General features: G+C 44.8%; 1 long non-coding RNA gene across 6 annotated transcripts in view; it reads right to left on the bottom strand.

Moving 5' to 3' along the window:
- Positions 1 to 23,513, bottom strand: part of LOC144329012 (uncharacterized) — an 87,434-nt gene that overhangs the window by 32,343 nt on the left and 31,578 nt on the right. The gene's annotated exons all lie outside the window — the stretch shown is intronic.

Below are 23,513 nucleotides of genomic sequence, written 5' to 3'. Positions count from 1 at the left end.
AGTGTGGTTACATTCCATAAACCTCAGGCCTCAGGTGGAATATAAACTCAAATTAAAAAGTAAATCAATATAGTGAGGACCTATGGTCACAAGAGGCAATAGATAATCTTACAAACTGCAAAAGTAGTCTCTGGCATAAGGTGTACCTGGTTTTCAGCTATTTAGGCATAGCACATTCCCATCCCCTGCAAGGTTACTTAGATTGTGGAAACATTCAGCGTTATAAATATACTTCGATGTCATTGTTTTCTGCTTCTGCTGCTTCAGCGTCACTGCTCCAGAGCAAGAGCTGTTGTTTGGTGGTAGAGCATCTGTTTTGCATGGAAAGGTCCCAGGTTCAATCCCCAGCTAGGATCAGGCTTGGAGAGCCTGCTATTTGAAACACCAGAAGGCAGTGATTGTAGACAATACTGAGCTAGATGGGCCAATGGTCTGGATTCAGTGTAGGACAGCTTCCTACATTCCTTCCCCAGTTGCTGTGTCTGCATGCTTTGTGGAGCAATCAGATATCACCCGTGCTTAGAGTGACCTGCATCCCACTTCTTTTCAGGTGGACTTATAGCCATGCGATAAGCCATGAGGGCCTCATAAATGAGGCCACATCTGTACTATCCCTTTGAAGCACTAGCATACCATGGCTTCCCCCAAGGATTCCTGGGAAGGGTGTTAAGATTGCTGGGAAATGTTAGGAGTTGTAATAAGAGGCTCCTATTCCCCATCTGGAGCTACCAAAGTGGTTTAATAATCCCTTTTCCGGGGGAACTATGGAGATGGTCAGTCTGAATCAGGATCAATTGGAGAAAGCCATGACAGTTCAAAGCGGCATGATACTGCTTCAAATGTATAGTGCGGATAAGGCCGGCATCTGCTCTGAGCACCCCACTTCCATTTTTTTCTCCTGCCTCAAACACTGATACCACCTAGTAAAGAGGAGTTCACCTGGCATGATGGTATCACTAGACATCAGTAAATAATGGCTCAAGATCTCAGTTTTTGGCCTGGGGAAGGGATTATTTCTACATTTAACCAACAAGGAGCTTATCAGCCCATGGCTGAAAACTATGGCCAGAAAAGCCACCTCAATTGGACTGCCATCATCCCTCTTGTATCATCTGGGCCAGGGGTCGGCAACGTGCGGCCCATGGGCTGGATGCTGCCCATGAAGACCGTTTTACCGGCCCACGAGTCACCCGCAAACCAAGCCGCCCACTCGGCAAGTCCCCTGTGTGCAGCGCTAAACCAGCGCAGCACGGTGCAGTGTGGGGACTCGCCGAGTGGCACCGGAAATGGCATCTGCGCATGTGCAGATACCAGAAATTGCATCTGTGCATGTCCAGACGCCGAAAATCACTTCTGCGCAGGCACAATTTTTGGCGTCTGGCCATGCGCAGAAGAGATTTATGGTGCCGCAGACATTCACAGATGCGATTTCTGGCATCACGCTGCGCCAGTCTGGCCCACAGACGGTTTCTGTGGGAGTGATCCAGCCCATGGCCGGTAAACCTTGCGAACCCCTGATCTGGGCTATGATACTGCTCTTGAATCCCTAAGGCAAAGGCTTTGGGGCATTTCACATAGCGACCTGCGATCTCAATCTCATGTAATCTGTGGCCTGGTAGCAGCAGGAATCCAATATGGGTACGACTTTCAGGTATCCTCATATTTTAGGAACCTGTCTGTACCAACCTATTGGCATTTATTTACCAAAGCCAGACTAAATGTATTTCCTTCGGAAGTGCTAAATGGTAGACTGAGAGGCATCCTTTATCAGAATAGGCTTTGTTTATGTTCTCGGGACGTTGATTGCATGAAGCATATCTTACTGCATTGTGGGCAGTACAAGCAAGCAAGGGACCAACTGATCCAACCCCTACTGGCAAATCTGCCGGGAAAATCTGAAGCCTCCCATATTCAATATCTTTTTGATGACACCTCTAATTATATTACACTGGCCGTGGCAAAGTTTCTTTCGGAAGTCAAAGGAAACAAAAATCATCAAGCTTGAGACAAAACAAAATGACTGCCTCAGTTTCTCTCTCTAGCTGTAACTACTGGCCTGTAATTTTCTGCACATGAACAAGGGACAAATGGGAGGTGGGTGTTTTGGGTCAGCCCCAAATTGTCAAATAAAAGCAATCTGCAAATGTTTCCCAAAGTGTCCCAAATCTCTTAAAATAAGTTGCAGAGTTTTTGTTTTTGTTTTGGCACTGTTCAGAATCTAAATGAAAATTGTGAGAGTTTGGGCTAAGCTCTGGTGTTTGCAGAATATTGATCCGAACAGTGGGGATTTCTAATTATCCTGTTTGGTCTGGTCTTGAAGCTCTCAATGGCTTACTTCAGCAGCTTCCCATCACCTCTAGTGAGGTCATATCAGATAAAGTCACAGTAAACAGGGACACGTCCACTAAAGCACGGTCATATCTAGTAAAGTCAGTATCTGGAGCATGTAGACTTCATGGAGTCCATGAAGGCGGCTGGACCTGATGGCATCACTGGAAAGGTGTTGAAGGGCTGTGCGGATCAGCTGGCGAGGGTCTTTACTAAGATCTTCAATAAGTCCTTACACCAGTCTATTGTCCCACCCTGCCTGAAGTCGTCAACTATTGTCCCTCTGCCTAAAAAATCCACAATCAGTAGTTTGAATGACTACAGACCAGTTGCACTGACTCCAATCATCATGAAGTGTTTTGAGAAACTGGTGCGCCGTCACATTATTTCCTGTCTTCCATCAACTTTTGACAACTACCAGTTTGCATACAGGGCAAATAGATCCACAGAAGACGCTATCACCACCACTCTCCATGCTGCTCTGTCCCATCTGGAGCAGCCGGGGAGTTATGTGAGGCTGCTGTTTGTGGATTTTAGCTCTGCTTTTAACACTATCCTCCCCCATAGACTGGTGTCCAAGCTAGAGGCGATTGGACTCTCCAACTCCACCTGTCTCTGGGTTTTGGATTTTTTGTCAGAACGTTCTCAGAGGGTTAGAGTAGGGTCACATATGTCCACAGCCCTTAGCCTTAACACCGGCTCACCACAGGGTTGTGTGTTGAGTCCCCTGCTCTATGCTCTCTATACGTATGACTGTACAGCCATCTATTCCAGCAACAAAATCATCAAGTTTGCTGATGACACTACGGTGGTAGGGCTCATTTCAGGAGGGGATGAGTCCGCCTATCGGGACGAGGTTGAGCGGCTCTGTGTTTGGTGTGGAGAGAACAATCTGGCTCTTAATACGGCTAAGACCAAGGAATTGGTGGTGGATTACAGGAAAAAAAAGGCGGACATTCAGCCCTTGTATATCAACGGGGAACGGGTGGAGAGGGTGGCGGAATTCAGGTTTTTGGGAGTAACTATCGATCAGGGCATGACTTGGAGCGCAAATACCACTGCTCTGGTGAAGAAGGCCCAGCAGAGAATTTATTTCCTCAGACTTTTAAAGAAGAACAATCTGAGTGAGAGACTGCTGGTGTCCTTCTACCGAGGCTCCATAGAGAGCATTCTTACATACTGTATTTGTGCTTGGTTCTCCAGTTGTACAGCTAGGGAGAGGAAGGTGCTCCAGAAGGTCATAACCACAGCCCAAAGGATTATTGGTCATCCTCTCCCATCTTTGGAAGAACTGTACGGTTCCCGTTGTCTTAGGAAAGCAAATAACATCCTGCAGGATTCATCTCACCCGGGACACAGTCTGTTTGCACTACTGCCTTCTGGCAGGAGATATAGAAACATCAAGTCAAGGACAAATAGACTGAAAAACAGTTTCTATCCAAGAGCTGTGGCCTTTTTGAATGCTGTAACTCGATAGTGTGACCTGGGAGTTTGATGGGTGTTGGTGTGGGTGTGGCTGGAATGTGGTTTGTTTGGTTGTTGTTGTTGTTTTGCTTTTGTTGTTTTTAAGGGATGGCATCCAATTTCGTTGCACTTGTGCAATGTTGCACTTGTGTAATGACAATAAAGAATCTATTCTATTCTATTCTATTCTATGTAGCTTGGTGTGGCAAGGAACAGCCACATCTAAGTAAGCCTTATTAGGACCATGGACAGCTCCCAGTGAACTCCAGAGGCTGTACAGTGTTTCTCTCCCCTATGGCAAATATGGGATGGGTGTTGCTTCAGCAAAGAGCTGAAATCTGAAGTCAGAAAGATCTGTTCTAGAGTTAGTTACCCACACCTCCCTGGAAGAGTTTTCTGTGTTCCTTAAGGGGCCTTTGTCCATTTCTGGAGAGAAACACTGAGGGTTTGTCTTCAGACACTGAGAATAGCCTCATTCTTGGGCTAGGAAGGCATGGAAGGAGATGATGAAGGTTCCCTGTGTGAGAGGCAGCCTGTATGTGTTCTTCATTTGGGTCTTGGGCAGCCCAGGAGCCCAGGTTCAGCGGTCTTGACACTAATTAATGCTAGAATATGGAGAGGTTGCTCAACTTCATTATATCTCATTTTTTGAATTACTATCTTTTCACATTCTGACAGTTAATGGGACTCTGACACCAAATTGCTGACATCTTGGGTGAAACCAAAGAGATTTTAAAGCAGTAAAGGAGGATTTAACTCAAATAATCACACTTAAATTATAGGTAACTCAATATCAGCAACTTCCTTGTACTGCCTATAAACCATGGTTCCATTTTTTTAATGGCCTGCCTATATAAAATCTTAATTGATTTTGCCCTGATTATAAAAGGAAAGCAAGATTAAAGGGAATAATCTAATACAGTCTGAAAACTGCATCCATTTTTGTTAAACAGCTTGGATTATATCAAGGCCACTGCAACATTTTAGAATGATTTCTTTGACATTCTGATCAATAAAAGTGAGACCTCAGACAGATTGTTACATTGCAGAACTATTTTTGTCATTCAGCATTTAAATACTTTCCCAACAGGAATATAATCGTAATACCAAGTGTATTTCTCTATTTCCTTCCATGTCAAAGAGGGAAATTTTCAGAACCTAATGCTTTATGGATACCCATAAGAAACAATGAAGTGCTACTTTAGCAGAAAGCAAGGTGAGGTAAAAAGAATAAATTTCACCACATTTACACTGGTGATTTGGGTTTGGCCAAATACCCTTCAGATTTAATATTTTAAAAGTAACATGTTCAATGCAAATTACTCAGGGGTAGGAGTGGGGAACCCACTCAGCTCATGAACATTTGTTTCATTGCTGTTCCCTGTTCCTTTGTTCCCCTGGTGGCGGCTGCTTTGATGTGATTTTGTGAGCACCCATGGTTAGGGATGGAGGGTATGTTGGTGAATCTGCATTTTAAAGCAAACCAACCTATTTTTGCAGTCCTGGACTTATACACAACTTGGAATGCAGCTTTCAGATTACACACTTTTCTGAATTTTGCCATGCACTTAGGGATGTGGGGAAAATTCAGTTCAGTTCACACTTAAAGGCAAACCTACCTAATTTACAGTTCTCGCAACAATACATAAACCAAAACATCAACAATATTTGAAATTTGCATTTTCTAAATTTTGCAATGCATTTCTTCAGCCAAGTATTATGTACAAAAATGCATATACTAGGGTAAAGTGCACATATAAATGCATATATTAGTAGCAATTGAACTTACTCCCAGGTAAATGTGTAAAGGACTGTAGCTTTTCCACAGTAGGACTGGGTTTGAGGGGAACGGGGAACCTGGAACTCAGGGTCATGGAGCAAGTCAGAAGTAATCAGAACCAAATGGGGGGGGGATCATAGAGAACTTTGGGAGACCCTAACTAGCAAGTCTTAACCAGACAGGAAACCCTGCTGATTCACGTTTAGCAGCTCAACAAAAGACATAAATACTCACATTTGTTTTGAGAATTTGGGAAAAAAACACCACATATGGCTCAAGCTAACCTAAAATATTATACACATCACAGATTCTAACAGAGCAAACGTCAGCATGTATCCAAGTAAGTAAATATTTGAATTTGATTTGTGAACTTCAGAGGGGGGAAACACTGCTTGTATTTTATTCTATTTTTTAAAAATAAGATGCACTGTCTCCCAAAAGTCTGACTAAGACACAAAATACAACTTTCAAACACTAAGGAAAACCATGTGGTTTCAAACCCTCACCAAGATTTAGGCTGGGGGTGAACAGAGAAAGGGAGGGGGGAATAACAAGTCTGTCCATCTTGAGTGAATTCCAGAAGTGCAACATTGCGTTCATATGGTAAATAAAGATGTTAGCAGTTTACTCTTCTTTTGACAAGTAACACATTGTTTTCAAATATCAAGACCAAATGTTGGCAATCGTCATAGATATGCATGTCAAACAGGTGCCCATGAGATATGTTTGCCAAGTATGTTTAAGTATATACTAAGTATAGGGAGAATATTTCCGGCGTGGTGCCTTCAGAAATGATACTAGAACATTTATGAGGCACCACAGGGATGTCATTTTGCTACATCCCATGCCACCATTGCAGCTGGCATTGACAAGGAATTGCAGGCGGTTCAAACTGATGCAAACGTACAGCTCATCTAGTCCAGCATCCCACATCTGCAGCAGTGGACAACCAAATGCCCATGCGAAGCCTGTAAACAGAACCTGAGCACAACATGGACTCAAAAACTCTCAATCCTGGCATTTCATTTGCCATGAAAGGCTTGAACATAGAAAGCAGGTGTCCCCAAACTAAGGCCCGCAGGCTGGATAAGGCCTGAGGGACTCGTTTATCCAGCCCGCGGCGACCCCCAACCCACTCTTACCAGTGCTGCTGGGTCGGAGGGGCACCAGAAATAGCTTGTGCACATGTGCAAGCATTATTTGCGCATGCACAAGCATTGTTTCTGGTGCACATCCGGATTGGAGGAGGCCCGTGCACATGCACACAAGCTATTTCCGGTGCTCCTCCGACCCAGAAGTGCACCGGAAATAGTGTGTGTGCACACGTATGGGCACGCGCTCTCCTGCCCTCCAGCCCGCCGTGCAATCGGCACTGGAGACACCCGGCCCGAGGCACGGTAAGTTTGCTGACCCCTGATATAAAGGCTGAACTGTGTGGGCATCAGTTAGAGGCAAGCTGAGCTAGGAATGAGAAGCCGTGGGGCAAGACAAGCCACAAATTTGGATTAGTGCCATACTGGTGCCAGCGCCTGCATTTTTTCACCCCCTCAATTCTCCTTCAATTAATGAGAAAAGAGCATGCCTTTGAAAATTATCAAAAGGCAGATTCCTCTGAAATTCTCATGGATGGGGTGAGGGGAGGGGCTTTGTTGTACCTGCCTCACTTGAGAGGTGTCTGTGAGTGTCCTTTCATTCTGCAAATCATCACAAATGAGGCACTAGCATGGGCATTCTGCCACTTCTTTGGTAGTAAAGGTAAAGGTAAAGGTACCCCTGCCTGCACGGGCCAGTCTTGCCAGACTCTAGGGTTGTGCGCTCATCTCACTCTAGAGGCCGGAGGCCAGCGCTGTCCGCAGACACTTCCGGGTCACATGGCCAGCGTGACGAAGCTGCTCTGGCACCAGCGCAGCACACGGAAACGCCGTTTACCTTCCCGCTAGTAAGCGGTCCCTATTTATCTACTTGCACCCGGGGGTGCTTTCGAACTGCTAGGTTGGCAGGCGCTGGGACCGAGCAACGGGAGCGCACGCCGCCGCGGGGATTCGAACTGCCGACCATGCGATCGGCAAGTCCTAGGCGCTGAGGCTTTTACCCACAGCGCCACTCGCGTCCCCCTCTTTGGTAGTAAAACAGAGTAATTTGGCACACCAGGTCAAGATGTGAGGGGAGAAAGCTCAAGTGGGTTTCTAAAAGGCCACAGGTTCAATCCCTGCCGTCTCAAGGTAGGATGAGTAAAGACCACCAGCTCAAACCCTAAAGAACCACTGCCAGATGGTTTAGAACAAAATGTATGGGGAAACCACCCAACTAGGAAGATTAACCAACAAACTTGAACTAGCATGGGGACAAACAAAAAAAGGAGGATGCCTTCACCCCGGTGTGGTGAAGACAATGAAATATTCCCCGCCCCAAGAGCCTACAAATCAATATGGCTAACCTGACATCACATCCCCCACCCCACCCCTATATACAAACAAATCACCCTGCAACCAACTGAACACAACCAACCAAACAGTGGACCCTCCAATCTCTTGCAATGCCAATAAAAACAAATAACTATACAGTGGTACCTCGGGTTAAGAACTTAATTCGTTCCCAAGGTCTGTTCTTAACCTGAGATACCACTATAGCTAATGGGGTCTCCCACCACCACACAATTTCTGTTCTCATCCTGAAGCAAAGTTCTCAACCCAAGGTACTATTTCTGGGTTAGCGGAGTCTGTAACCTGAAGCCTCTGTAACCCGAGGTACCACTGTCTACGCACAAGAAGCTGGCACACAAAAAAACCCTGCACAAACACTATGCAATAGACTGAAAATATCATCATCCCCAACCTTCTCCCTCCCTCTTTCTCCCTCCTCTCTTTCCCCCAAAAGTCTAGGACAATAGTGTCTCATACTGAATGTAAACTGTGAAAAAAAGACTCTATGAATTGAAAGTGGAGACACTATATGTGCTTTACCTTGTTTCTGACCTAATGTGTGATTGCAAAAGCCCTCCTACCATACCTTTTCCACTTTTGTCTTGTGGGACATTGCAGCTTTTATGGCCTGGGGGCTCCTGCAGCCCTCTAGACGGTGTTGGACTCCAACTCCCATCATCCCTGACCATGGGTGTTGCTGCCCGGGGTTGAAAGGAGCTGATCATACAACATCTAGAAGGCTGTATGTTTTGCATTCCTGTGTGGTGGTGTCTTCAGGACCATATGCTTGGGTTTGGAGGAAAGAAATAAGCATCTCCGACTGCAATAAGCTGGTCAGGTTCTATGATCTCTTGGGTGCAGTATTTTAACATTTCCTGAAGGTGTATTAGAAGAACTCTAATGTCATGCCCCTGTAATGGTGACCAGGTCTACAAAGTTAAACTTTGCCACTGGATTATGCCTCCTTTCGGCAATCAATTTTGTCCGGGTGGAAATCTGTGCAAATGGAGAAGCGGGGAGGAGAAAGTCTTTGAGAAATATATATATATATATATATATTAGTCCATCTATATTCAGCTGGAAGCCACATTCTCTACATCCTAGTTGTTTGGTTTATTTATTTCTGCCAACATTCAAGGAGATTTACTTCTGATTTTAATCTGACCACCCCCAAACCCCCCATCCTGAACCTGTGCACTGATTAAAAGTAAAGGCAGCACGTTATGAAACTCAGCAAATCTGTGATTCAAAAAAGGACACCTTACCAAGGGGTCAGTATTTTATATTAAGAGGAAAAGTCAGAAATCAGGGAAGAAATGCTACTCTTGGAGTAAAGAGATTCTATTGCTCTGAAAGCCAACATTAATAATTCATTTCTTTATAGAATTCTCTACTCTTGGCTCTGCGCAGGTATAATAGTTTGAAAGACCTTCTACAGTAGGCGAAATATTAAGCTTTCTCTACCTCCAACAAATTTTAAAGCAATCCACCTTGATGTGACAGGCAGCCCTCTGGCTTGAAGACAGGAAACTTTGAGTGCCCGGGACAAAAATTAATCTTTATGAAATAGGGCATGAGAATAAAGTTGCCGATCCTTCTTTCGTCAATTCCAAAGCACAACCATCTAAGGAGTGTGAATCTGAGATGTCCCATTTCCACAGAGGACTGGGTATCCCTCCCCACAGTTGCTCCTCTATGAGGTCTTCTGCATGCGCTCAGTCTGATCCAACAGGGTGAGTGTAGGGGCTGCCATCTGCACATGAACAGAAGCTTCATTCTCTTCGATGACAAGAATGATGTTGCCCTCCTGATGTTGCTGAACTACAACTCCCATCATCCCTTGCCACTGGGCGTGACATCACGTAGAACCCTCCCTACCAACTGCATTTCTATTGTATGGGCCTGCCTGTCAGCAATACAGCTCTGTGGCCTTAACCCCATCGCATGCTGACTAGCAAGAAGATGCACTGTTGGATTTGGCTGCTAATCTGCCACACAGGCCCTTGTCTGGCTCTTGGGACTTTCCCATTGGGACTGGTGGAGCAGAAGGCAAGGAGCCCAACAATATGTGGAGCCAGAACCAGTGACAGGCAGAGCCAGAGCCAATGACAGGCAGTGCCCACTCATTCTGGCTTTGTCCCCCATCATCCTCCATGTTGAGTCCTGCAAGGGACAACACTGAGACTATGGAAGAGGAAGCTGACAGGCAGTGCTGCCCCCTGGACAGGGAAGAAGGCAAAGAGGTGAGGGCCAATTGATGGCAGGCTGAGGTTGGTGGGGCAGCACCCCTTTTGCCCTAATGGACAAGCCTCCACTGCCTCAATCCACACACCCTCTCCCCAAGCCACGTCACTCACTGACTCTGCTTTGCACTCTCCCTGAATGATTTTTGCCAGGGTGGAAGGCAATCATGCTTCTTGCTGGCCTGGGTGGAAGATTGAGAAGGGTGTCTGAGTGGGTGAAGAAAGTAGCCTACTGCACTTTCACAGTGGGATCAGGTGTTAAACAGGGTTGTGTTATTGCCCCAACTCTAGTCATTATTTTCATTGCCATGATCCTACACTTTGTCGAAGGGAAACTCCCCACCAAAGTAGAAATCATATATCAAACAGATGGAAAGCTCTTCAGTCTGAGCAGGCTGAAAGCAAAGAGTAAGGTTACCTTAACTTCCATCATAGAGCTTCAGTATGCTGATGACAACATAATGTGTGCAGGCTCAGAGGATGTCCTCCAAACTATCTTCGCAGAAGCTTATGAAAAGCTTGGCCTATCGCTCAACATCGCTAAACCCAACAAGTACAAAATAACCCCTCTGCAGCGCCGCAAATCCAACTCAATGGTAGAACGTTGGATAATGTCAATCCTACCTGGGCAGTTATCTTTCCACAAGGGCCGACATTGATGCTGAAATCCAGCATCGCCTGAGCTTCGAGTACGGCTTTCTCCCAATTGAAGCGCAGAGTGTTTGAGGACCAGGACATTTTCAGGGAAACCAAAATGCTTGTTTACAAAGCTATTGTGCTACCAATCTTACTGTATGCTTGTGAAACATGGACCACTTATAAACACCATCTCCAACTCCTCGAAAGATTCAATCAATGGTGTCTCTGAAAATTTTTACACATCACTTGGAAAGACAGGCAAACTAATACCAGTGTACTGAGAGAAACAAAGATCACCAGTGTTGAAGTAATGATTCTTCAACATCAACTTCATTGGACTGGTCATGTTGTGCGGATGCCTGATTAATAGAGCAACTACTCTATTCGAAACTTTAAAATGGTAAGCGTAATCCTGGTGGTCAACAAAAGAGGTTTAAAGACTGCCTCAAGGCAAATTTTAAAAAATGTAGTATAAACACCAACAATTGGGAAACACTTGCCTCCGAGTGCTCCAATTGGAGAACAGCCTTTACCAAAGGTGTTGTGGGCTTTGAAGACACTCAAACTCAGGACACAAGGGAGAAACATGCTAAGAGGAAGGCATGCTTGGCAAATCCACACCATGATCAACTCCCGCCCAGAAACCAATGTCCCCACTGTGGAAGCATGTGTGGATCCAGAACTGGCCTCCACAGTCACTTACGGACTCATTGTTAAAACCGTGTTTATGGAAGACAATCTTACTCGGCTACAAGTGATCGTCAAAGAGGAGACTGCACTTTCTGTTGCTCTGTCCACTTTTGACTCTGATCTTGCACACCATAGGCTTGCCCAGATGGTTGCACTAAAGGAAATGTGCCCATCAAGCTGGTAAACATGTCCTCATCCCTGTTATGGGGTGAAGCTTTTGCCATCCATCTCAAGCTACTGAAAACTCAAGTCCTCTGCTTCGGCCCAGCTCCCTCCAACATTCTTCTAATGCATTTAAAAAACAAACAAATTGCTTTTTTAACCCCGCGTTCGGGTGCTTGGTGTATGTAGCGAGCCTCCTTGACAATGAACACTTAAGCCAAACCATCACACATTATTTATTCCCTTCTCAGAACATCTGAAAAGAATCTGTGCATTGGCTCCCAGAATGAGTTGAGACATCATCTGATTCTTCTCCCTCTCCACTGATCATTAATCAGCCATTGCACAGTCTCAAGCAATCGTGTTGTGTTTGTTACAAAATTAAATGACCCGGCACCTTTTGTCCATGCCAGAAGGTACAGCTGTTAAGCAGGATTCTTTTTCCCATTAGAAGACTGAAATGTAACAAATACAGCCTGACCTTGAGCTGAAAAGAAAGATGTATGCAGAGGAGAGGGGAAAGGTCCCTTCCTAACAAAGGCGGAGATATTTCATAATTCAATTACCATCTCATTCAAAATGACTGTTATACAAAATCCAGAAGTCATTCAAATTATAGAAGTTCTAGAAAGGTTAGGCTTCTTCCCGCAAATGCATTCTTCACTTTTCTCATTGAGGAAAGATGTATTGCAGGGACCGTATAAATTAGGGACGTAATGGCAATGCATGATATGTATATGAGTCCTTTGAACAAAGGGACATGCAGTATTCACTCTTTCCATTTTTCACAATTGTCCTGCACTACTTGACATAAGGACACCTCTGTGGGTGGCTAAGAACATAGTAGAGCTTGCTGGATCAAACCAGTGGCCCACCTAGGCTTTGGATATGATGTAGAGTTATTCCAAAGCATGAGGAAATATGCTTTGGCAGGGAGATATGGGGGGATGTGGGTGGCACTGTGGTCTAAATCACTGAGCCACTTTTGCTTGCTGATCAGAAGCTTGGCGGTTTGAATCCCTGCAACGGGGTGAGCTCCCGTTGCTCTGTCCCAGCTCCTGCCAACCTAGAAGTTCAAAAGCACGCCAGTGCAAGTAGATAAACAGGGAAGGTAAAAGGCATTTCCGTGCGCTCTGGTTTCTGTCATGGTCTTCTGTTGCACCACAAGCGGTTTAGTCATGCTGGCCATGTGACCCAGAAAGCTGTCTGTGGACAAACGCCAGCTCCCTTGGCCAGAAAGCGAGATGAGTGCCACAACCCCATAGTCGCCTTTGACTGGACTTAACCATCCATGGGTCCTTTACCTCCTTTTTAGGTTCATCTCCTGACTTCAGAAGCGATGTGGAAGCATGTTAAGAGAAAGTATGAGTCATTCATGCTTCCACTCTGTGTCACACCCAAGGCTGTCCAGTAGATCATAGGTCTGTCAGCCAATGTATTTCCCCCACTAAATACAGCCCAGGCTCCAGGCTCCCCTCCCCCCTGCCCACATTCCTTTAGCTAGGAGAAACCATACAGAGGCCCACGTTAAAAGCCTTCCCATGGGGCTGTTGGTGGTTTGAGCCCACTCAGGGATAGCTCTGGGCAGGATTCCTGCATTGCAAGGAGTTGAACTAGATGATCGTCTGGGTCCCTTCCAACTCTACAATTCTATGATTCTATGGCATGACTGGCTTACCTGATGAGATGCTGCTCATAAGACCTTCTGCCACAGACCACTTTCCCTGTGAGCTTTGGCTGAGAAAGGGCAGCCAAAAGAGCCAATGGGCTCCAGTGCAGTGGTTTTGGGAGTCTGGGTCTCAGCAGATGCCTGGTGAAGCCTGATGAATCCAGCCCTGTAGCCTGTAGCCAACATAGTGCAGTCCTCTCTATGTGCTTTGGACTACAACTCCCATCATCTTGACCACTGGCCATGTTGGGTGATGGGATTTGTAGTCCAAAACATCTGTAGGTCACCATGTTGGCTCCGCCTGTTTCACAGTATTCTGTAACAGGACTACACATTCATCACTGACCACATCATAGATCTTATTCATTTTTGTCGTGTCAGCTAGGTACATGATGCTTTCAAGAGTAACGTGTGTAAAATGGGAATCTATATTGATAATGCAAGACATGGATAAATAAAATACTTTTTAGAAAACTGGATGTACCACTCTAGCTTTCACAGGCCTACAAGAGTTACTATATGTTTGCAACATAGTTCAACGGAACAGTGAAATAAATGATTGGACAGCAAAGCAGAACATTTTGATGGAATAATCCAATATGAAGCAAATACGAGGTAAACATCAGCAATTGGCACACACAGTGGGGGAGCAGGTATTGTTCATATTACTAAATATTAAAGCATTATATTAACTATTTAAAAGGTACAGTTGGGTGGTACATTTGCCCCACGGTGTTCATATAGAAAAGCTCAGAAATGTATATTGTGTTACTGCAGAACCAGCAATCAGAAACTGAACAGATCGGCAGGTAAAACTTCTAATGAGGACAGTGGAAGGCTACCCATTTATTTATTTTCAGAAGCAGGATTTAAGATTGTAAGACAAGCCTCATGCAGGAAAAGGGAAAACAAATGAACCAATGGCATGGTTCCTACTGGGTTCACTTCAGACCAGTGAAAACAACAGCCATGATCAGGAACATGCTTCATGATCTCTTGATCAATAGGACTTAGAGTTCAGAAATTTTTGCTCAGAGATGTGTCCCTCTGAGCTCAATGGAATTTTATCCCTGAATATAGCTGCAATCCTAATCATGCTTAATAGGGACTCAGCCCCGCTGAATTAAGTGGTGTGGTTATGAGTAACCACGTGCAGGATATATGTTTAGCAGTTCAACAATATAACCAATTACCTAGGATCCTGGTGGATTCTCCCATTGTACAGGTCTGATAGCCATCTGTTGGAGAGGCTTTGGCCCTGGATACCCTGCGTTGAGCAAAGAGTTGCACGATGGCCTATAAGCAGTGGAAGCTGGTCCATTAACGCAAGTGGGGCACTGCCCCACTAACCTCTGCCTGCCCGTAGCCAACCCCCACCTGCCTGCCTGCCTGCTTACTTACAACCAATCAGGGGGTGTCTGTGCCTGCCATGGCTCTGGCACCACCTACTTTCTCCCTATCTTCCGCACCAGCCAACACTGCCTATGAGACTCCAGATCTATGATTCTATTACCACCATTGGTTTACATGAAAATTGGGCACTCTTAACTTTTTAGAAGTATTAAAAGTATACTAAGACCTTTGGCAATGGGCACACCCTTGTCAAAATAATTCAGAATGTAAGGCAGACCTGCATGACCAAGCTGAACTCAGCCCCAACATTTCTTGTAGCCTGTCTGCTGCCCACTGCTCCCTGACAGGCAATCCAGGATTATCAAGTCCCAGAAAGGCCATAACATACATTGAGTTGCATTTGGCTTAGAGGGTCACAAATTGTTCAGATTGCTCAGCGACAAGAGAGCTACAGAGATCAGGCAAATGTTCAGAATTCAAATGCAAAACCATAGACTCCTGGGATCTTGTTTAACGCCCACAGAGTATGTCCTTTGCACTCATAAGTTCCCACCTTCAATCTCCACCATAGGAGCCAACTCCTAGGAGTCAAGGTCCCTTTGTGGCCTCCCAATAAAATATTTGAGGGGGGCTGCCTTCCCACATTAATGGGCACTGCCATTCAAATGATGTGTGCATGATGTGTCTTGTGATCGATTATGTGGGGTGGGGTTTACCTGCCCCCCCCCCAGTATTTTATTCAAGTTGGCACCCCTAATCTCTACCATCTCTGGTTAAAGACACCCTTGAGCCAGGCATGAAAAATATCTCTCTTAGGCTCTGGAGAGCCAACTAGAGTAGATAATACTGACCAAGAGAGGTCAATGTCCAATATTAGGCAGCTTTATACATTAATATGAGAGATTCTAACTTTCCATTGGTGCACCAAGCTTCATAGGTGAGTCTGGAACCATGAATCCAGGCCAATTTATTCCTTCCAGTATTTTACCCACAGTTCTGCTGGCTTTTAAGAAATTAAAGGTAAAGGTAAAGGTACCCCTGCCCGTACGGGCCAGTCTTGACAGACTCTAGGGTTGTGCGCTCATCTCACTCTATAGGCCGGGGGCCAGCGCTGTCCGGAGACACTTCCGGGTCACGTGGCCAGCGTGACAAGCTGCATCTGGCGAGCCAGCGCAGCACACAGAAACGCCGTTTACCTTCCCGCCAGTAAGCGGTCCCTATTTATCTACTTACACCTGGTGGTGCTTTCGAACTGCTAGGTTGGCAGGCGCTGGGACCGAACGACGGGAGTGCACCCTGCCGTGGGGATTTGAACCACTGACCTTTCGATCGGCAAGCCCTAGGCGCTGAGGCTTTTACCCACAGCGCCACCCGCGTCCCTTTAAGAAATTAGTCATGCCTATTCTAGGTCTTCACAGCTCTCCTATGAATAGAGATTGACCAATGTATCCATTTTGGATTCCCTCCACTTTTCATTTTTTTTCTCCAGTCTTTTGTTCAGCTCACCACATTTCTGCATCAGTTTGCAATTTTTTTATAAAAAAAGGCCTGAAAATTTATGCCCTCTGATCTTCACATTTGTGCAAGCAATACTCCCTAATATAGTGCATTTTGGGACATTATTTTCACTTATATGTGCATTTTTGTGCACATTCCCCCCTAATATACACATTTTTGTACATATTGTTTGGTTAGAGAACTGCGTCATAAAATTAGGAAAAGTGCAAATTTTGAAGAGCAGCTGTGCTTCAATTCACATACTGTTCCAGGAAGTCTGAATTAGGTAGGTTCCCACTGAAATGTCAATGGGACCAACTTTCTCATTCCTACCCTATGGGTACTTTTCAAATCACTTGCATTTCTGTGGTTCCCAAACAAGCCTGGTTTGGAAGGAATCTAAAACTGTCTTGGCCTATTGTTCCACAACATCATGCCAATGACTCACATTTCTCCACTATATATCCAGGATAATCTTTTATGTGCCTTATATGTGCTTATGTTTACTATCACATTTTAAAGTAATACAAAGCTAATCCGGGAGGATTACAGGACCCCAGTGTGGAATCAATTCCCTAAAAAGGGGAGAAAGAGAAGATACTAAATACCCTGGCATTTCTCATTTTATATTCCCACAGTGGGATTTTCAGAAGTTCTCAGTCATAGCCAAAAATCTATTGCTTCTGAAACCTGTCCAATGGAGTTAAATAGGTGCAATTTTGAAGGATACTGCTGTAATCCTCCCCCAAATCCAACCTCTAAATTCTAGGACCAGTATACTGGCAGAGCATTCTTACTGAAGGGAAATTTTGATTGAAGTCCAGGAGAATTTTATTAAGTTTGAATGAGGTTGGCACATACATTATCTTTGTGATGTGGTTGTCACTGCAAAGCCACTCTCCTGTGGAAAGCTCCTATGCACCGTTGGTAATGTTCTGGTCTTCGGAGTCATCTGAATCACATGAATAACTGGTCCCAGTGATTCCAGGCACAGATGCTAAGATTTTTGACCAGAGACAGCTATACTGGCTAAAGGTTTGCTTTGGGGGCTCAGTTCAAAGGTCTTCCTTTAGATCTTTAAACCTCTAAACAACCTGAAACAACAATATCTCGAGAATCACCAGCCTTCATATGAACCTGACCAATAACTTTATTGCTCTTCAAGCTCTCCTTTAAGTCCCACCCCCACCCTCATCACAAATCCAGTGGACCTTTTCGGTGGTGGCCCCCATGATGTGGATTCGCCTCCCAAAGTCCCCACCTTAGACAGGCAAAGAAGACAATTTTATTAAATCAATCAATTGCTAATTATTGCTATACAGGTGATTTTATGCTGCTATTGCTCTTTGAACTATTTTAGGCCCCTTGGACTGGAGCTCCCACGCCTCACCAGCAAGAACAAGAATTTGCTTATGTTGTGGTTCAAAGCACAGGTGTGCAACCAATGCCCCTTCCATTTGCCTGCTCTTCAGAACAACGGCACATCAAATTGATGGGCAAACGTTCCACTTAGTGCTACAAAAATCTTGAAGTACATTTGCTGCTTTGAAATGTGGACAATCTCTTTGTGCCTTTTAATAGCAGTAAGCCAGCAAAAAAAGTGTTTGCTGCCTCCGTACCTGTGCTCCATTCCTTTCCTGGTCCCTTCCATCGGTCACCCTCTTTCCTAGTTTACTGCAGCAAGCAAACCACTTCAGATCAAGGAGGAGTGTCAGCTGAAGGAACTAAGGAGGCAAGAGGCAAGTGGCAGAATGGTAGCAATCTCAACCGCACTGGTACCACAGAAGGTACAGGGAGGTCGCTCAGGTCACAAGGGAAGAGTTGTAGCTGGGTGGTAGAGCATATACTTTGTATGCAAAAGGTCCCTGGTTCAATACTTGTCATCTTGAGGTAGGGCTGGGAAAGATTCCTGCCTGAAATCCTGCAGAGCTACTGCCAGTCAATATCAAGGTTACTGAGCAAGATGGATTGATGGTCTGGTTCGGCGTAAGGCAGCTTCCTAGGCTCCTAACCCTACTTACAAATGCGATTGCCCCAAGGTTTTCTGTCATGTGAGTAGGAGTTCCAGGAGGAAAAGAGCCCAATTTGAACTGGTATTTCATGGCCAGATGGAGGGATGCTGCAAGCTCTTCCCAAGTCTTCAAACAGGCATTGCTCAAAAAAGAACCATAGCATGTTGCTACAACCCCACAATGCAATTACTGCAAGCTCTGGTAACTTCATTACCAACAATCTACTGCCTGAGATGTTAATTTTTTTTCCTTGCCCAGGAAATTGTGTGTGTGTGTGTGCGCGCGCGCGTGCACGTATGTAGATGGAGAATACTAAATCACAAACATTTAAAATGTCAGAATGATTGGCCGGATCTTACAGAAGTTCCACCTCTTCCAGCATTATGGAGACTCTCTTCACTTTGCCACACCCTGCTCTTGTCTTAAAGAAACATCAGAACCAGCCTTTAAATAGCTTGTAATTGGTTCTTTCTTTTCTCAGATGGTGCACCTCAAGCATGGGGAAGGACCATGGTTCAGTGGTAGAGCATCTCTTTTGTATGTGGATGGTCCCATGTTAAATCCCTAGCATCTCCAGGTATGGGAGGGAAAGATCTCTCATGGAAATCTTGGATGGACCAATGGTCTGACTCAGAATAAAGTAGCTTCCTAAGCCCCTATATACAAACCTTCCATTCATACCTGCAGTTAATCACATGAGCCAGTAATTCATGGATCTCAATGAAGACAATTCCCGTGGTCTCTTGAAGCTCCAAAATGTATCACAGTGACCACAGAAAGGGGTAGGTCTAAGATCCCTGGTCATAGTCTGAAAGCACACAGTGCAACAGCCTAGTTTAAGCTAAGCAGACTTGGGTCTTGACATTGTTTGGATGGGGGGCTGCCTGGGAAAATCGTATGAACATGGGTGGCTTTGAGCTCCACAGAAAACAGGTGGGACATATGTTTTAAAATTATTCATATTCCATGCTCTCCTGTTAACACTGTTCATGCTAAGGGTGAATAAACAAGGCATAAGCCAGTTCTAGCACAAACTTCTTGACCATGAACACAGTCAAGATTTGTTTATATACATCTTTCAGATACATGCATTGTCTAAGCACCTTTATCAAGATCTTTTGAAAAGAGGCATGGCCAAGAGGTTTATGTCCTTTCACAATATAATATAAAGTGTGTGTGTGTGTGTACACAGAAAGATGTTTTAATCATGATTTTTGAACAAGGAGGGGGGGAAAGAATCCTGTAAAAGTAACATTCAGGGTCCTTGACTCTTTGTTCCAACAGGCACTGAATTGAGCTTCAAAACTGTGTTTGCAAATCAACATATACGTATGGAGACTGCACTGAACAGAAACTAATGAAATTCCAAGGTGCTCTGGGATGCCTGTTTTATTCTGATCAGTGGTAGATTGCACTATTGACCAAGTGTCAGCCATAGAGCGATACAATGATTGAATAAAAGTGGATACATAATCGGAGGGGAGAACTTTGCCACAACCAGGCTTGTTGCTTTTCTCCTAATACCAAAGGACACACTATTTTTTCTTTTCTTATTTCTTACAAAAAGTTCGGTACCCCCTTTTTTTCCTTTCCTTCCCCCTTTGTTCACTTTTAAAATATACATACGTATATAATCCCCGCTCCTCTCTTCCCTTTGTGGATTCTCCCCTCGCCAACCCAGCCCCCTTGATGGCTTCCTCAGATAAAATAATGCAAGCTTCCTCCGCCGGAGATGCTGATGAAATATTTGAGGCCCCGATATTAATCTGTTATCAGTTGTGTAGGTGTGAAATGTGATGAAGATGACAGAGACTCCTGCTCAGCCGGCCTAAAGTAATTTGCACCAAAGATATTTAGATCTGTCTTTGGACACTGCAGATCAGTTATTGCAGGAGGGGGAGAGCCTGTGGGGAGCCTACCTTAAAACATATTTCAAATGCCAGGGGAACCGCATGAAAATTGGGTAATGAATGAAATTCTGATTGCAGAAAAATCACTTAGGAATGTGACTGATGCGGCTCGCTGATGTTCTATATGCAAAGCTGAAACCTGAGATGCTTAATGGCATACACCTTTGTCCTGTGGGTTCTGCAGTGCATTCAGTTTTGCACTTGCCACCAATTCCTTCCGTATTAGAGAAGATACCAAGACAGTATTCCTCGCTAAAAAACATTGAGCTGTCATAATAGCTGAACAGGTCTGTGCCATGGGTGCTGTACCATCTATGGCTTAAAGTGGACCTGGAAACAAGCAGATATCCAGTAGCATTCCTCTGAGCTGATCAGTAAACCATCAGCATAAGAACCTACCAGGCCTAGGGATCCACCTAACCCTGTATTTCTATAACAGGGATGGGGGCATGTGGCCTTCCAAATGTTGTTGGACTACAACTCCCATCATCTCAGACCATTAGCTGCACTGGCTGGGGCTGATAGGAGATGGAGTCCAGCAACATCTGGATGGCCACAGGTTCTCCATACCAGAGTCTCGCTAGGATCTCTGAAAGGACCAAGTATGCCACCATGCACCCATGATTGAAGGGGCTTTGCTGCACCACATGTGCGAGTGACGTGGACACACCACGTGACGTGTTAATGTCTTGTGCATATATCACATGGCATGCTGATGTTTTGTGTACTGGCCACAGGGCATGGTGCACAGACTGTGGGATTAAGGTGAGCTTGCCACATGGCATGTGTGCATGGCTGCTGTGGATTTTTTTGGGGCCCGTTCTTGAATTTTTTGAGGAACCTTGCCTCCTCCCCCCAGTTGGTGCCTATGGGAAGGATGCATTCCTCCATTGTCTCCCAACATGGATGCCAACAATGTGCAGCTTCTAAGGATTGGGCCTGGAATCTTCTGCATGCAAAGCTGATGCTCTCTCACTGAACCTCCTTTGAACTAAGATATGCATAGCAGATGCATGCTCACTTACATGTGAAAACATTGGTGGCAGCATTGGAATGTAGACCCAAACATGCCCACTCCCATTGATGACTCTCCTCAACCTGCTCCTGTGTGAATAGTTTCATTCTTAGGTGCCTCAAAGTTCCTCATTGTTTTGGCTGCAACTGACTAACACATTTCCCTCTCTGGAAATTCTATATTCTGTTTGCTGGTCACATTGGGATATAACAACATGTTAGCAAATGGCAAATTTGCCCGACTGTTCTTCTGGACTCATCAATGGCCCAGTCTGCTTTCCATTTTCTACAAGAAGAATTGCCCGGTCCTCATAGTTGTGTTTCCATTTGATACCTAAATCATTTTATCTAACAAACAACGGGCAGTCACTAAAAATCTATATCCCCACCATGACCATATGCTTTACCACTTAGTAAATGGATGGTGACAAGTTTGTTTCAGTTTCAGAACCCCTGTAGTTCTTCTGGAGGTTACAATGGATAATGTGATGTAGTACTTAATTTTTATTCTCCAAATAGCCAAACTGATAACAGCACTCTAAGTGTTTAAATACATAAGAGCTGCCTATGATACATCAGGCCAAATATTTGTCTAATCCCGCACTCTTAACAGTCTTACTGGGGAAATCACAAAATGGAAGCAGCCATGCCCTATTGCCATCTTCCAGCATCTCGTACTCAGCTTCTTGATTCAGAGGTTAGATTGAGCAAAAACAGAAAAACTGGTTCACTTCAGATGTTGTTGAACTACAGCTCCCATCAGCCCCAGTCATAGCTGTCAACCTTCCATTTTTTTGCGGGAATTTCCCTTATTCCAGCGCCGTTTCCTGCTGCTTCCCACTGCTATCCCGGATTGTTAGATATCCTGTAGACCGTCCCTGGGACAGGTGAGGCTGCTGATCTCTTATTTTCGAGGCTGCTGATCCCTTATTTTCAAATCTGAACGTTGACAGCTATGGCCCCAGTCAGAAGTTCCAATGGTGAGAGATAAAGACAGATGTAGTCTGACAGCACCCAGTGGGCACTAGCATTAAGTTCTTGTGGCAAATAACCATTAACACATGCAATATCTGTGAATTCATCTAATCCTTTTCAACGTCTCAGGCGGAGGTCAGTCCTAGACTTGCTACGCTAGGGATTGAAACTGGGACCTTCTGTTGTTCTCTACCAGTGTTAGGACAAACAGGGCACTGCCCCATCAACCTCAAACTGCCCACTTGCCTGCCTTCTTGCAATCAGTCCAGAAGGTAGCACTCACTGTCAGCTTCCTCCTCCTTCATATCATTTTTTCCCCTGCAGAACTTCATAAGGAGGTAGAATTAGTTGGCTCTGGCCATCTTGCTGTTCTTCCTACCCCAAGGGGCACCACCAACCTAGCTATGCCCTTCCAAATATATCTAACTGTTTAACTGATATGTCCTCCATTGTCCACCCACCTGCACACCCCCCCGCTGAAATTCCATCTAACAAAATGCTCCCCTTCTTTTCAATAGACGAGAAGCTCCAAATGAGTTCACCAAAGACCTTGAGAAGAGTGGAACAATTATCGGAATGTACATTGGTTTTACTATGAGTCAATTTGACACATACACAAATGGCAACAATATCATAAAAATCACTGGGGCCTCATTTCTCTCCTTTCCTCTTAAAGCAGTTGGGTCTTTCCCCCCCCCCCCAACATTGAAAATAACATCTTCATCCTATCCATTTTTGAATATATGGTATCACATTTTGCCTTACCCATTCAATGCTGGATAAAATGTGGGCATGCACATATTCCTGAGACAAGAGCTCTGACTGAAAGCTATAAAACGAAACAATCTCTTTCAGGGTTGTTGTTTTATTCTTTCGCTCCCACCCACCCCTCTTTTTTTTTCGAAAAAGGAAAATTGCATAAATAATACATTTGGCCCTTGCAATACCAAACAGGCACAATAGCTACTTTACAGCTTTCATCAAAAGAAGACCATCTTTTTTCATTTACATTATGAAACTGGTAATACAATATCATCAGCTCTGATTGGCTGAATCATCTTGTTGGCATGTTCCTGCTCTCCAGATAATGCAGCCGGGTCCTTGTGTCAATGGAATGTATGACTGGGGGAACATATAAGGGAAATTTGTCATTGGCTCATGAAGTAGCCTTTTTAAAAGTGGGGAGGAAAGGGACGGTGGGTTGGGGGAGAGAGAAAGCAATAATGAAGATTTATTGAGAAATGTGTGAGAACAAGCAAAAATTCCCCAGTGGGGGGAAGAAAGGGGGGGGGTAAAGCAACTGCCCGTGATGTTGTTTCCTTTGAATCTAGGGTATATTTCGCCGTTTGGCATC

Source organism: Podarcis muralis, chromosome 10 (assembly GCF_964188315.1).
Source record: "Podarcis muralis chromosome 10, rPodMur119.hap1.1, whole genome shotgun sequence".
Taxonomy (NCBI): Eukaryota; Metazoa; Chordata; class Lepidosauria; order Squamata; family Lacertidae; genus Podarcis; species Podarcis muralis.
The sequence above is the reverse complement of the archived record's forward strand: the minus strand, read 5'-3'. Positions and strand labels throughout refer to the sequence as shown.